This window comes from Protopterus annectens, chromosome 4.part1, assembly GCF_019279795.1.
Source record: "Protopterus annectens isolate FY-2018-M chromosome 4.part1, PAN1.0, whole genome shotgun sequence".
NCBI classification, from domain to species: Eukaryota; Metazoa; Chordata; order Ceratodontiformes; family Protopteridae; genus Protopterus; species Protopterus annectens.
In genome coordinates, this window is record NC_056734.1 from 83,715,280 (window position 1) to 83,728,217 (window position 12,938).

The following is a 12,938-nucleotide window of genomic DNA, read 5'->3' on the forward strand; positions in this document are numbered from 1 at the left end:
CAAAAAAAAAAATTTGCCCCCATTTTGGGTATACCAAATATCATGAAAGAACGTAAAGTGGATGAAACACTAAAAGAAGTATATAGTTCAGGATTTACAACTACTTATGATGGCCAGACAGGTTTAGTAAGAAAGGTCATTGAAAAAGAATGGAAAACTTTTGCTAAGGTGTCTGACTTAAAACAAATCTTTGACCAGGAATTAAAATGTACTTACTGTAAAGGATTTAACATTAAGAATATTTTAGAGAGAGGTGCTAACAAATGTAATTCCGAGAAGGACATTAACAAGAAAAAAGGACTTTTTAAATGTGGGTGTTGTCATTATTGTCCATACCTTATTTTGGGAGACATTTTATACCTACATTCAAGAGACAGGAATTTAATTTTGAAAACATTTGTTAATTGTAATACTAAAGGTATTATATATTTAGCCCTATGCAAGAGATGTGATTCATTCTACCTAGGTAAGAGTGAAAGGAAATTAAAACAAAGAATTTATGAACATCTCTATGACATTAGGACGAAAAATGTAAACAACGCCCTTTACAAACATAGTGTTGTATGTGAAGAATCAGAATTTCAATTCTTTGTCTTGGAAGTGGTGGCTATGGATCTTAGGGGAGGTATGTGGGAAACAATGGTAGAATATAGAGAATTGTATTGGCAGTTAATATTAGAAGCCAATAGAGCCCCAGGACTCAATGATATGATCACCCTAACACCAGTACTGAAACTAAGATCAGCAAAGTTGTAGCACATAATAAAAATATATCTTTTTATTAAGCACTTTGAACTTTTTAAGGTTTGGTGGAGTTGCTATAAAAATTTGTGTCACTAGAGGGAGCCTTGAGTATTATAAATAAACTATTTTTAATGTTTTTATATGAAACTTGAAATTAGTTTTTTATGTATAATATTATGTTTACTGAGAAGTAAGCTTACAGATGAATTGGTATATTTATAGAAAGAAACAAATGATGACTTTTAACAATATTTGGAATTTTAAATTGAGAAATACCAGTGAATACTATCTACAAATGTACTTTCCCTAAAAACACTTCAACTTTTAGAATAGAAATTCAAAATGATTATGTTCATTGTATTAATTGTTTAATTGCATTCTGATAACTATTGGTTAAGATATGATTGTATTAGATAACACAAGTATATAAGACGTTATATGTGAAAGGGGTTATATCTGACGAAGTTGGATGACGAAAACGTGTTACTGAAGCGTTATTTTATTTTTCTTCCTATTAAAGTTGTGGAGTCTACGTTTGGGTACTTGGTGCTTTGTTTTTAGTTTTAGTTACATTTGCACCTTCCATTCTGTCTGGTTCATAGGTAGGTACTAGGCTATTAGCCCTATGGCCTATATAAGCCTAGCCACAAAGGTACCCTGGCTTTCGCCACCAAAGAAAATTATTTTCCTTTGTCCCTGTCGAACAGAGCCACAGAGGTGATACCTGGAGTGAATTTCCTATTTCCCATCCAGTCATCAAGATTTTTCTTGAAGAGTGCTAATGAGGAGTTTTGTTTGATATAGATAGGTAGTTTGTTCCAGAGTATGGGAAGTTTCTGGGACAGGAATCTATCCCTCCAGCATGTTCTGTTTATTTTGGTGACAAGGTTTAGGTCCCTAGAGCATGTAGCTTGGAGGGATTGGGATTTCTTTAAGTGGAGCATGTCCAACAGCTCTGGGTTAGACATAGCTTTGTATTTAAGGCAGAGATTGCCTCTGAGTAGGCGATATGCGATGGAGTAAAGCTGGAGTTTTTTAGACGGTCTGCGTAGGGCATCTGTTTGTGGCCAGTAATCCCCTTTGTGAGGTATTTCTGCTGCCTTTCCAGTTATTGTAGATGTATTGTGAGGTACATACCAAAAGGGGCATTGTACTCTATAATGGGTCAAATGACTGATGAGTAGAGGGGAATAATGACCTCTTTTTTTCTGGATGAGAAACCTTTTGTGATGAATGTGTGCCACGTAGAAGGTTTCCTGACTACTGTGGTGATGTGATTATCAAAGGAGAGACTACTGTCCACCTGTGTCCCAAGGTCTCTTATCACACTTTCAGTGTTAAGTAGACTACCACCTATTTGGTAGCTCATGGGTACAGAGTTTTTACCAAAGGGGATGACAATGCACTTTTTGGCATTGAGCTTGAGGCCATGGCTTTGACACCAGGCATCTGTCACAGTGAGGACCTTTTGTAGGATGTCCACATCATTAGGAGTTTCGATTATGGCTCCTAGTTTACAGTCATCTGCAAACTTCATTAGCCAAAGATCTTCTGTGTTAGCCTGTACTTCAGGAAAGTAGATACCTAACAGGGTAGGCACAGGACTGAACACTGTAGTACTCCACTTGTCACTGGTCTGAAGTCGGATTTGGCGTCTGCTACTTTCACATTGTGGGTTCTGTCAGTGAGCCTGGTGGCATTCTCATACCATTGTTGTTAACCATTCACAGTGGTAATTGTGGCAACTCTACCAGACATTGCAGCACATCAGTTTTTTATTTATTTATTTATTTTGCGCAAATAATCTGTCTCTAAGATATTTTTTTCTTTTTTATCAACTGACACTGTGAAGAAAATGAGCGTTCTATGCAAACATGTTGAAGGAAAAAACAGGGCACTGTTTTAAATCTTATGTATTGGAAAAGATAGCCCATGGGATTCATAAAGCTTGCGCCAGGTGCAGGTGTAACGTCGGCGTTCTAACACCAAATATGACCGCCGAGCAATCCAGGTAGGAGCTGTTCCCATGTGCACTACCTGTGTACGCTATGCCTGCACAACTCCTGGGCCCTGTATGCAAATTACCCCATGTGTAGCAGTGTAGCATACAAATGAAGGTATGTAGTGATCCAGGAAGTAGTGAAGGCATAGTGTAAGCATGCAGAAATGTAAACCATAGAAAACGGTTTACATTTTTGCAAACATAAAATCGGAGCCATGACAGCTGAACAAACACATGTATTATATTGTTAATATATGCCCATGGCTAAATATATGGCCATTGGCATAAAAAATGTATAAAACATAAAAGTAACATGTAATATATATAATCACACTATCGCAACTTGGAAGCACAGGGCAGTGACATGCATAGGGGATCGCAAGGAAAATATAAAAATATAGAATAAAACTGCAATGTAACACATATTATGATTTTCCCATAATAATGGTGTGCATGCTACACCATACTATGGCGCAAGGGTTGCTAAGGGGCTGTGACAGCGTTATGCGTGGTAGCTAGGAATTAGTAGGCAATGCCATGCAAATGAGAGGAGTAATAGTGAATCACAGATTTCCCGCTGGTGTAAGGATGCACCTCACAGTGTAGCATTATAACACTGAGGTGGGCCCTTGAGATAAAGATGACATCAAGAGAGGGGTGTGTGGGGGCGTGGCTAGGATGCTGAACTGATAGCTGCACTTCATTTCAGCTCTCTTACCTCAATACAATTCCTGACAGGAATTTTACAAAATAATATTTAATTTGAAGAAATTTTTATTACTAACTTATTTCTAATAACTCTGAGCATCTATAAGAAAAATTTTATTGTCAGAACTTGAATAATTCCTGTCAAATTAATTACTGGAAAATCAGCACCAATATCAGCTTTACAGCATGAGTCATCTAAGGAATACAGCACAAGACTCTTCTCTCAAAAAAGACCTGCAGTCTCTCATTACAAATATACAGGAACTTACAATAAAAATCGACAAGATGGACAATAAAATAGATACTTTTAAAGAAAAGTGCTCACAACAACTGGAACAGCTTCAAGAAATGTTTACACAGCAGGAAGGACAGATATCACTTATTGAACAGTCATTAAGTGACATTGACACTAGAGTCCAAATAGAAGAACAACAAACTGAATTCTTACTTCAACAGAATACATATTTACTAGAAAAGCTTGATGATATGGAAAACCGAACAAGAAGAAATAATATTAGAATATATGGTCTACCAGAAAAATCTGAAGGGGACAATATGATAAACTTTCTTACCACCTGGATACCAGATGTAACAAAAATACCTGAAGCTCTTTCATATGGTATAGAACGGCATAGATCACTAGCAGCTTCTGGAAATGCTTCTTCTCCGGGTAAGAACAAGCCGAGATCTATAATTGTGAGACTTTTTTCTGCACAAGATAAAGATCTTATATTAAGAAATGCTTGGGCAAATTCTCCCATCAAATACAATGATTCATTAATAAGATTTGACAATGATTATTCTACAAAGGTGGTTTCAAAAAGAAAAGAATTTCTACCAATAAAAAAAACCTTGAAGAAAAAGCAACTGAAAGTCCATCTTTTATTTCCAGCAAGACTGAAAGTTTTTCTACCTAATGGAATAAAAATCTTTGAAACAGTAGATTCAGCAATAAAATACCTTACCAACAACAACATCCTAACACATGAAGAATCTATGGACTGGACAATAAGTACACGAAGAGAAATGCTGAAGTAAATAATTGGAAAGGTCTTGAGCAAAAGATAAAAAAACTAAAGGACAAATAATCTTACATATGTTATATTCTGTAAAAATCTAAATAATAATACTAACAACAAAAGAAAAGTTCTTACTGTCTTCAAGTTACACCAAAACAGGTACTGTTTTCAATTATATTTTAAATGTCAAAATTAGCATAAATGTAAATACATTTATCTCAAATCACATCAATATACTAAGCATAATTTAAACATTACTCTATTTTTCATTATTATCCATCTATTATTTTCATATTCTTAATTAGAGTAATCAATGCATAATAATGTTCCCAAATAGTTTATTTATTTATTTATTTATTTATTTATTTTCTCTCTTTGTGTTTTGTTGTTTTTATTTTTCTGTTCTTTTTATAAAATCTTCATTAACTTATAATACTTTAATCAGTATATGGTTATATTGCTTAATAGGTATAGTAATGGCTGCTATATAACTTATTATTAGTTACATCCCTGATAGTATTACTTTTTATAAGTTAAAAGTGTCCCTGTTTGGATAAACGCTAATGCTGGGCAGAAATGTGTTGCTTTTGAAATGAAGTATTTCAGTTAGGATGTATCATAAGACTACTTTAAATAATCTTAAAAGATGTTCTGCCTTTGACCCATATGCACATACTGATATAGTCCAGTGAAAAATATGTTTTAAGTGATATTTTGAGGCTATAAGTCATGTGTGTTGTGGCTCCAGACATCCGGAGTTGAAAGATGCTTGTGACTAGCTTAGATATCCTGTTGTCTTTTCTTTTGTAGAGAAATAAGGCATAGCATGTTTAAAATGCAAAGTTTGACAGTTGTGAACACTACTCCGTAAACTAGAGTGCTTGCGTGCACACTACATGAATTTGTCACCAAATAAGAGGAGGGAAAAGAAAAAAGAAAAAACACATACCTTTTCCTGCTTGGTTCTCGAGACAATTTAACAGCCACAAACATCACTAGAAACTTGAGTTACTTATTGCTTGTCGCATTTACTTGTGTACGCCATCCCCTGACTCTTTCTAATTGACGTCTAGTCAGAAAATAAACTAGGTTCACATTTAAAGATACAGAAACCTAAATCCCTTCTAAGGAAACGTAAATAATATAAAAGGTTCATATAAATGTACACAGATATATAATTTTGAAGCACTTTCAGTTTATGGATACTGATGTCTTTTAGCACCTTGATAGATAAGGACATATATCTGCTTGTCTTTCTATCAGTTTAGATTTCCAGACATTTTAGCTATCCCTTACTATGTTTTATACAGCAGAGTTTAAAAAGCAGAAATTAATCATCAGCAAATAAAATCACTGCTGTTTTACAAATTCTCTAAAGAAACTAGTAAATGTCAAGCAACTGACAGGTTTGTTTTGGGGAGGGTTGCCATTTCCCACGCTGGTGCTCCTGCAGAATACTACTGATGTCCTGCTGCCAAGGTATGCCCTCGGGTGGGCAGGTGGGATGCAACAAGAAGGTTGGATGTGCATTTGGCAAATCAAACATTTAGATGGTGTTATGGTATACTAGATGGAGAAAGTGGAAGCAATGATTGTATAGGCAACTATAATGAGTAACATAACAACAGTGGATTTCACCCGGTGTGTCAATTATACAATGTTTATATCCCATGTGGCTTTGGGCTTTGTCGAAGCATCTGTGTTCTACACACATATTGTGTTGGATCTGATTTGAGTGAAGGGGGAGAGGCTTAGCCCACACCCTAATTTGTTACTGGGTTGCCATGCATTATGGGCATGCATTGTGGCAGGTACTCAACGGGCTATCCATCCTTAGATGGCTCATGCTGTTCCCATTTGCTCATCTGAATGGTGACTGCAGCTGTGCTCTTCTTGTTATGTTGCCTGGCTGTGGCTTCACCCTTCTTATAATATTGTCTGGCTTTTTACATTATCAAGAATGACACAATACTAGTGTATGCAGGTATATCATGTTACTGTTAGTGTAGACAAGGATGCTTGACAATGCAACTATGATTCTTGGACCTTTCTGCAGACGGGTGTGTTGTCTGGCAGTTGAGAGCCTGGTTGTTCCTGATCAGCGGACCTGTATTTTTGTGTTTCAATGTGACTGCATGAAAGGATGCCAGTATTGGTCTGCAAGTTTGGTGGGCAGTAGATTCGTTGGGGATTGATTTGAGGAGACACTTGTATTATGGCTGGGGCACTTGACATTTGATAAATGTATCCTCTCAATGATGCGTTCTGTCTGGTCATTGGCTGTAAAACAGCTTTTCTGAGAAATATTGTTGTGGTGCCAGTTAATGATTTGGATTAAATGTTTCTATATACAGTCGTGAAGCAATTGCCAGGATAAAATGGTACTCTTGCAGTGCATGGATCATCGTGGCTGTCCTCCGATGTTGGAGGAAAAACAAGCTTCTTGGACACCTTTTTGACGTGGTAAAGGTGTTACCCCATGGTTTGAATATGTTTTGTCTCTTTGCTGCAAAATGGGTTGGGAATTTTGGCCTGTAATATTTTCGTACATGGTGGTTTGAATCTTGGCAGCTTCCATTGTTTTGATGTGTTCTCCAGTATACTTTTGTTCAGTCATAGGATTGAATTACTGGTATTGAGTAGGTCAGGATTGTATCTCCAGCACTTGTTGTCAGCAGATAGACTCACTGGTTGGGTGTCAGTCTAAGCTGTGGGAGTTGATGTGTGATATACATAGATGTTTGCTTTGAGGGTGTGGTCAAGTGCTGCAGTTTTACCTCTGTACTGTGTCAGTTTTCATTGTGCAGGGTCCCTCTGAGGGTTGATGGAAGTGTTGGCAACAAGACACTCAATCAGGTAACAACATTATGAGTGGTCTCTTGGATAAGGGAGCTGTCTAAATTGTGATCTTGTTGTCTCCAGCCATGGGAATTGTCATTGAAAAGCTGAAAAATGCAATCAGAGGAACATATTTAATGTCTACTAAAGAAATATTAATATACTTATACATTGTATCGCATTTCAGTTTATGTTAAACATGAAATATGATGTGGTTTCAGAACTATTCATGTTTTTATTCCAATATGACTTTGCAAATATTAATTTAAACACTGGTTTCGGACTTGAGTAGTCTAAAACAATTGCACAACAATGGTACTGTATTATACAGTAATGTCAGTAAATAGTTTTCAACAGATGTATGAAATATACAGTTATAGATTTTAACATGATGTTTATTAATACCCTAAATTATTTTGAAATGATACTACCTTAATCTAAATATTTGTACCTTTTGAAACCTGCTTAGAAGTAAGTATTATTGAATTACAATAAGATGAGTAAAGAATATATGTATATATTTTAGCTGATTAGATTATCTTAATATATTATTCAATTATCTTTATTTAAAACTAAGAGGATAAGAGAAACTGATCCAAATATTATTTGTGAGGGTAGAAAGTTTGTTTGGTTAGATTCACTAACCAAACGAAGAGGTATATTACCTCATAGCAATAGGGAATGGTTTTAAGGTTAAGAATTACAAGTTTGGAAGTTCTTTGTTTTTTTTTATTCTATCACTTTGGTGTCACTCAGAAACATGCAAAAATCATACAAGAAAAACTTTTTGAATTCTGTATCCAAGATGGAACTAAGAATAAACAATATTTACATAAACTTACACATAAAACAAACTCAAAACTAGGAAATGAAATGTTTATCCATAAATGTTAATGGTCTAAATAATAGTAATAAAAGGAGAAGCCTATTCAAGTACATAAACTTACATAAACCACAAATAGTCTTTTTACAAGAGACACACTTATTAGATAGAGATATAAACAACTTAAATATTAATAATTACACAGTACTAATAAACTCTCAATACAAAACAAAAAAGAGGAGTAGCTATACTACTTCGCAACTCAACTATAACACCTAAAATAATTACTACTCATCAAGATACATCAGGTATGTTTTGTCTAGTTTCAATAGAGTTAAATAAGAGAATCTATACGTTAGTAAATCTATATTGGATCCCAGGACTAGGATTAAAAACAGTTAAACATCATTTTGAAGAGATAATTCATTTAACTAAGGGTAGCCTGATATTGGCAGGAGACTTCAACTGTATAATGAATGAAAAAGATACAGATTCTAAATCCAAAAGAAGAAAACAACCCATCTCTAAAGCACTATCAAAATTTATAGATACATTGTATTTAAAAGATATAAATGAATTTGCAGAACCAGACTCACTAATCTTCACATTTTATTCTCATAGATATAAAACTAACTCTAGAATTGATAGAATATATGTTGCCAATGACCTAATAACAAAAATTGACAAAGTCAAAATCATAAATTGTCCTTTATCTGATCATAATGCCATATTCTTTGAGATAGAGCTTACACCATTTTATTCAAATCCCATTACTAGGATACCTTCCTATATCACAAAATTGAGAGATTTCAAAGAATTTTATGAAGAAACAATCAAAACATTTCTAGAAATAAATTACACAGAAGATATTTCAGAAATATATGTCTGGGATTCATTAAAAGCAGTTACATATGGGAAGATATTATCCTGGTACATAAATAAAAGGAAGTTATGGAATAAAGATATGCTAGACTTACAAAACAAAGCAGATAAATTGAAACTTGAAATACAAAAGGGTAATGCTACTCAAGTTCAAGAACTTACACAAATCAATAAGAAGTATACAGAATTGCTACACCATAAGATTATGATTAACTTAGAAAAGATAAAATAAACTCATACTCTACTAATTCAGCACACCTGAGATACTTAACTAATAGAACAAAAAAATAATTAAATCTAAGCAAATAAAAGAAATATTTATTTCCAATACTAACAAAAGAGTTACGGAACTAAATGATATTTTAGAAGCATTCAGGCTCCAATTTAACATTGATAATTCCATAAATACTCAAGATACACCTACTAAGGATATAAAAAAATACTTAGAAAACAATATTCATATTAAATTAACACAAGAACAAATAGACATTATAAACAAACCAATCAATATGACAGAATTAAAATCACAAATTAAAAAGCTCAAGACAAATAAAGCACCTGGCCCAGACAATATGCTACCAGAAATGTATAAATTAATACCCAATCAAGCCATATCTTTATTATTAAAAGTATATGATATAGCCAATAAAGATTTGAATATACCACCCTCTTGGAAATATTCATTGATATCCCCAATTATCAAACCAGATAAAGATGAGAAACAGTGTTCCTCATATAGGCCAATATCATTACTCAATATAGACTACAAGATGTTTATGGCTATATACAGATAGGATCAAACACTTTCTTCCTTTCTTAATTCACAAAGATCAAACAGGTTTTATTAAAGGAAGAAATACTTCAGATAATATTAAAAGAATACTAACATTAATAGATTATAGCAAACATAAAGTCCTAAATTTAAATGTAATCTCATTAGATATTAATAAAGCTTTTGATTCGTTAATTGGAACTTTCTTTCACTAGTTTTAAAAGAATATAACTTTCCTTCTAATTTTAATAATCTTATCCAAATACTATATGAAAAATCTACTGCATATGTTAAACTGGGATCATATAGATCAGGCCCTATAACAATAAAAAGGGAACTAAACAAGGTTGCCCTTTATCACCATTGTTATTTGCATTACTCATAGAACCCTTTGCAAATCAAATCAGATCAAACAATAACATAAAGGGCATTTGTATTAATAAAATGTTAAACCTTAAAATCTAACTCTTTGCTGATGACATACTATTAACTCTCTCAGATGCAAATGAGTCTTTGAATGCTCTATTTAACTCCATGAATAAATTTCAAAATATTTCAGGCTTAAAATTTAATGAAAACAAAACTAAAATTATGCCCTGTAATTGTAAAAAAAAAATAATATAAACAAAAGATTTTCCAAATATATAGTAACAGAAAGTAAATTATTATATCTGGGAATAAATGTACTCAATGAATTAACAGATTCTCTAATATTTAACTATAATAAAATACTAGACAAAATAGAACAAACAATTGGTTACTGGAATAAATATATCTTTTCAACAGCAGACAGATTATATCTTATTAAAATAATCATATTTCCCAAAATATTATACTTAATACAAAATTTTTCATTGCCACCTCCCAAATATATTATTCAAAGATACAATAAACTAATTTAAAATTTTCTATGATTTCCAAATAAACCCCGTATAGCCTTAAATAAACATTTGCCAGATTGGGAAGATGGTGGAATTAATTTACCGGATATTGATTTATATATTACCTCATCTGTTATTAAAAACATAACACTATGGTTAAATAATTCATACACACCTATATGGAAACAAGCCCATGAGCAGATTTACATAGAAATCAATTATAATCACATACAAGACAACTTAACAGTAATACCATCACCCCTTATATGGATGTTAAAAGATTATTTTTAGGAAAAGGAATAATATTAATAAATTGCCATCAAACTATGTAAGTTCTACACTTTCAGTGTTCAGAACATATATAAACAAAATACCAAATATTAATTCTTGGATTTTTCTTATTTTCCCTATAGCTTTTACACCAAATATTCTAGATACATTCCAAATATCTAAAATAAATATACTTAAAGAAGAAACATTACTCTTTTGGCATCAACTTATAGAGAAAGGAAAATTCTAACAAAGGAACAGATAATTTATAATTATAATATAAATAAAGACAATTGGCTGTTTTACAAAATCTAAGGCATTTTCTTATAAATAAAATAGAACAAATGCAACCTTCAGTTAGACATGAAGCTCCAAAACTCATTGAATACCTTATTCTTATCCCAAAACAGCCTTATCAGGGTACAGGTTATTTGTCTAATATCTATAAAATTGTTAAAAAAACAAAAAACTATCATGAAAAATCATACTGGGATTATTATACTTTAATAAACAACCATCCTCCAGTTGAAGAAGAAAAAAGTAATATTCTAAAATCTTCCAAATTTTCTACATTATCAAAATACTGGCAATTATTCACTTGGAGATATCTACACAGAAGTTTCTATACACCACATAGGTTAGCCAAAATTATTCTATTGAAGATCAATGTTGGAGATGCCATATCAAGATAAAAGCAGATTGTCAGCATGTTTTTTATGAATGTATATGTCTCAATATGTACTGGAAATCCATTAATTATTTTTTTCAGACTGTTTATAATGATAATTTTCAATTAACAAAGTCTTTAATTTTATTCAACTCTCCTATTCCAAACTGTGTACCAAAAAAAGACACTAAAATCCTATGGTCACTATTGGCAATTTCACGTAAAATCATAACTATACACTGGAAAAATGAGGCTTAGCTCGTTCAAGGAATTTGAGACTTTAACAACAACAGTTGCTCACATGGAAATATTAACAGTGAAGAACAGAACTAAAAGATCTACTTCTTACTATTACTCTTGGATGAAAGTACTGGAAATACTTGAAAATATCGAAGAAGATATATCATCTTATGTTTCTAACTCTATATAATATAGAATTTCAATGTTATTTGCATAGACACCAATGTAAATAGTTATATAATGGTTTGAAGTTAGTAATGTTTTAGAATTGTAAATATGTTATTTATCTTTATTTCATGTAATGTTTAAGACATCTTATTTGAAATAATAAAAAAAAATATTTAGTGAAGAGAGGGGTGTGTCACCATTGCTGTAAGCACATTGGAGCATTGCTAAACTGGTTTGCCCCTAGCTAGGCAAAGTTGCAGGATAGGGGTGTGTCGAACTGGCCATAGCTTTGCTTAGCTGAGAGTACACAAGGTAACCGAGTATGCATGTGAACGAAGATGAAAGCATGCGTAAACCTGGTAAATGGGTTTGCACGGCGCACACTGCAGCTGCAACAGGAAGGATATAGGAAAGAAATAAGGAAATTCTGCAGCAGGGAAATTGGAGTACAAATGACTAATTAACACCTAGGAACCTATAGTGGGCCATTGACAACAGCTAACAAGGCTGCAAGCAGCTACCTGCAGAACAGGAAAGGGGAGGGGCTATACTGCAAAGAAAACAGTAAAGTGTCAAAGCAAAACAAAGCTGATTTGCAGTATATCAGCTACAAGACACATTTTGCCATGACTGGGTAGGGAAAGTACAAAACAAGAAAGACGGCAGGTGGATACATACCAGATAATGGGAGGGGATCCAGGTTTAAAAGTGAATTAAAGGGCAACAGATTAATCAAGGCAGGCAAGCATAACTCCAGAGTAAAGGCCACACACTTGCAGTACTCATTGTAAAACCCATAATTAAGACACTCTGCAGCTGGAATAGCTCATACACACTCAATGACATCAGCAGCACCCATAGCACAACAGTATAAAGTGTGAAAGCACCTCACACACTTTTGTGTATTCTCATACACTCTGCACC